This window comes from Palaemon carinicauda, chromosome 37 (assembly GCF_036898095.1).
Source record: "Palaemon carinicauda isolate YSFRI2023 chromosome 37, ASM3689809v2, whole genome shotgun sequence".
NCBI classification, from domain to species: Eukaryota; Metazoa; Arthropoda; class Malacostraca; order Decapoda; family Palaemonidae; genus Palaemon; species Palaemon carinicauda.
The window spans coordinates 60,814,302-60,818,479 of record NC_090761.1 but is presented as its reverse complement, the minus strand read 5'-3'; the positions used below and the strand labels follow the sequence as shown (position 1 = coordinate 60,818,479).

Below are 4,178 nucleotides of genomic sequence, written 5' to 3'. Positions count from 1 at the left end.
CTGTTGAAATTCTTGTAGTTTTCCTTATTTTCTTTCCTCACTGGGATATTTTCCCTGTTGGAACCCTTGGGCTGATAGGATCCTGCTTTTTCTAGTAGGGTTGTAGCTTAACAAGTAATAAAATAATAATAAGAAGAATAATAATAATAATAAATGATAATAACAACAACAACAATAATAATAATAGTAATATTAATAATAATAATAATAATGATAATAATAATAATAATAATAATAATAATAATAATAATAATAATAATAATCGATGTAACTAATGTCAAGAGACACTAAAATAAAGAATATATCAATGAAATTATTCAAAAAAAAAAAAAAAAAAAAAAAAACACTAAAATAAATAATACAATTGTAAAACGATTTAATCTCCGCAGGGAAAAATACTTTTATAACCAGCTATTTTTAGTATTTGTTGACCTAAGCAGAGAATACTGTGCCTAGCAGCTAGTTAACTGTAACTAGTTGCAGCAGTTGGAGAAGTGTGTGTAGTCACTAAGAGATTAACACCACCTTAAGTCAGAGAAAAAGGGGGTAGCTACAAAAAAAAAAAAAAAAAAAAAAAAAAAAATAGAGGGGCACTCAGTATAGAGTAGACCTCCGCCGTGGCAGCTTATTTTTCGACATTTTGCTTGACCGTGATCTTGACCTTTGAGCTTGACCTTCCAAAATTTAATAATTTCCAATTTTTTATATAACAGTTAATCCCTGCAAGTTTCATTACTCTGCGAATAGAATTGTAGCCAGGAAGCTGCTCGGAAACAAATATACATACAAACATGGGGTAAAATATAACCTCCTTCCAACTTCGTTGGCGGAGGTGCTAAGACATGCCATCGTAAATACCTAAAAATTAATTTCATAAATTAAAGTAAAAGTAATTTTTAAATACATTAAAGTAAAAGTAATTTATAAATACAACAGAGTGCATTTTAATCAGAACGATTATTTTCTTGAGATGATAACAGAGATAGGTTATCTAACTTTTGGAAAGTGGGTGCGATAAGAGCTACCATTAGGAAAGGGTCAGGGAAGGATGAAACTAAGGTTATATATATATATAATAACCGAGGGAAGAAAACTATCCTCTTCCATAAGATCTTTGGTTTACCCTTTCCTATCGAGTCTCTACAGTTGGGAAAAGTCGTGGAACTATAATTAGACAGTTGCTGGAGTCTCCAATGCCATCCCTGGTCTCTCCATCTTCTCTCTATGTCAACTGTAGTGGAGTGTTTCTGTGTTGTATTTGATGACCAATCAATATTTTTCTCAGTTGGCGAGTTGTGATAAAAAGGCTTATCAATTCCATGACTTATGAGTGAATGGCTTTCTCTATTCAATACACAGATGTCTAGTTATGTCATATCCCTATCATTTATTGTTAATTTATTCTCATCATTTATTTATTTCCTTATTTCCTTTCCTCACTGGGCTATTTTTCCCTATTGGAGCCCATGGGCTTGTAGCATATTGCTTTTCCAACTAGGGTTGTAGCTTGGCTAATAACAATAACTGACTGTAGGCAAGGTGGATAGATGAGCTATCTTACATCCCTGAGCTATTCCACCAGCTTATTACATAAACAGCTATCCTACATTTCCTCTCTAGATCAATTTACTGTAGGCACAGTGGATATATAAATAGATGAGGTATCCTACATCCCTGAGCTATTCCATTCGCTTATTACATAAATAACTACCTTACATGTCCTCTTTAGGTCAATTCACTGTAGGCATAGTGGATAGATAAGCTATACCACTAGCTTATTCCATAAACAGCCATCCTGCATTTCCTCTCTAGGTCAATTTACTGTATGCATGGTGGATAAATGAATAGATGAGGTATCCTACATCCTTGAGCTATAATAACTCCAGCTTATTCCATAAACAGCTCTCCTACACTTCCTCTCTAGGTCAACTTAGAGAAGGTGGATAGATGAGCTATCCTACATTCCTGAGCTATTCCACCAGATTATTCCATACATAGTTATGCTCCACTTCCTCTCTAAGTCAACTCAGGTAAGGTGGATAGGTGAGCTATCCTTCATCCCTGAGCTATCCTACCAGCTTATTCCTTATACAGTTATCCTACACTTTCTCCCTAGGTCAACTTAGGGAAGGTGGATAGATGGGCTATCTTACTTCCCTGAGCTTTACCACCAGCTTACTCCATAAACAGCTCTCCTACACTTCTTCTCTAGGTCAACTTAGATAAGGCGGATAGATGAGCTATGCTACATGCCTGAGCTATCCCACCAGCTTATTCCATATTCAGTTATCCTACACTTCCTCCCTAGGTCAACTTAGGGAAGGTGGATAGATGAGGTATCCTACTTCCCTGAGCTATTCCACTAGCTTATTCCATAAACAGCTATCCTACACTTCATATCTAGGCCAACTTAGAGAAGGTTGATAGATGAGCTATCCTACATCCCTGAGCTATTCCACCAGGTCATGCCATACATAGCTATGCTCCACTTCCTCTCTAGGTCAACTTAGGTAAGGTGGATAGCTGAACTATCCTACACCCCTGAGCTATTCCACCAGGTCATGTCCTACATAGCTATGCTCCACTTCCTCTTTAGGTCAACTTAGGTAAGGTGGATAGATCAGCTTACGTAATGAAGTTACAAAATTGCAACGTCGTTGTGGGAGGTATAAGCATGACTACATCACGACCTTGATACATGGCTTACGTTTGCTTTGGATGTTGTGCGGTATCATTACTTTGCAAAATATTACCGGCCTTCAGGACTAAAAAGCATTTTGCTCAACAATTGTATCGTCGTGCACGATTCGTATCAATCCGGAAAAGGGCAAACTAAGACGGTTCATTCATTACAGAGGCCTGGTCTCACCTGGTTCAGTTACATGCTATCATTTCTTTCTGAATATGAATAAACAGATAAAATATAATCTGACTCAGAAGATTACAAGGGATGTTATCTTATTTAAAGATGATTTTAATCTTAAAATCTGAATTCCATTACTTCTTTTAGAATTTTTCTTTTTTCATTTGGATAATCACATAAGAAAATTTCATGAAAGGGAAACCAAAGCACAATTTAGATTTGCGGTTGTATTGGAGTTCACACCCTGAATTCACTTAATTTGGAAATATTGATAATGGAGAAAAAAAAATAGTAGCTTAACTAGAGTTGACATCAGTATCATAGCAAATCAAGCAGTAACCTTATTTGGAAATGAAGAGTGCTCTTAATGCATGGACCCCAATTGGGAAAGTGGGTTAGAACGAAAAAATAAGAAACGAAAAAGTAAAGAATAAACGGAATGGGATAAGTGGTAATATAAACTAGATAGGATGAATAAGAGTCAGAGTTTTAAACTAAACTCCTATCAAGTAGAGAGTCGTAGTAGTAGGCCTAGTCTAGTTATAATTATCATTTTTCTTCTATCTATAAGATTGAAGAGCTTAATATTTCCGAATATACCTGCTGCAAATATTCCAGCTGAAGTTAGCAACCGGTGGAGAAAGGTAGAAGGCCGATGAGACCACGAAATCAAGTCCCAAGGTCAAACTGCCGGAACGCAAGTCATTCTCGTTTCTTCGCTTTCTTCTTATCTCTACGCTCAACAGAGAGTAGCTTCTGTATTACGTTGAAAGGAAAAATACATGAAGCGGAATAATGACATATATGGTTTCATTCAGCTCCGGAATAAATTAAAATGCCGTGACGACTGATAAATGTAGCAAATGCTCAATAGGGAATGATAAATAAGCCATAAATAGTCTGAACAATGATAGTAAACATCTACGACTCGGCAACATAACCTCAGACTACACTGGGTCCCAAACCATGGCCAAAGTCGATTTAGTCTATACGGTGCTCTTGCTTACCGTACAGGGCTCTGTGTTCAAGTGATATTTATTTTATAGTTACTTTAATATTCAAGGTGAGTTTTTTGTTTAAATTTCATCATTTTATAACAAAATTGAAGAGTAGTGGGGCATAGGCCTACAACATAAAACAACAATGTATGTTATTGAGAGATTAATAATTTTAGCAGTGTTGGCCTCTGTTTCTATAAAATGCCAACTTATTGTTACTTATATTTATATTTGCTCCACTATCATCTGCGTTTAGTAAAGTGTCTTGTATTTTGTATTCGAGTAACAGTTGATAATACAACGTTCTTTGATTTATA

At 35.7% G+C, this 4,178-nt stretch overlaps 1 pseudogene; it reads left to right on the top strand.

Moving 5' to 3' along the window:
• Positions 1-3,768: 3,768 nt before the first annotated feature.
• The window catches only part of LOC137629336 (uncharacterized), a 31,695-nt pseudogene continuing 31,285 nt past the window's right edge, over positions 3,769-4,178 (top strand).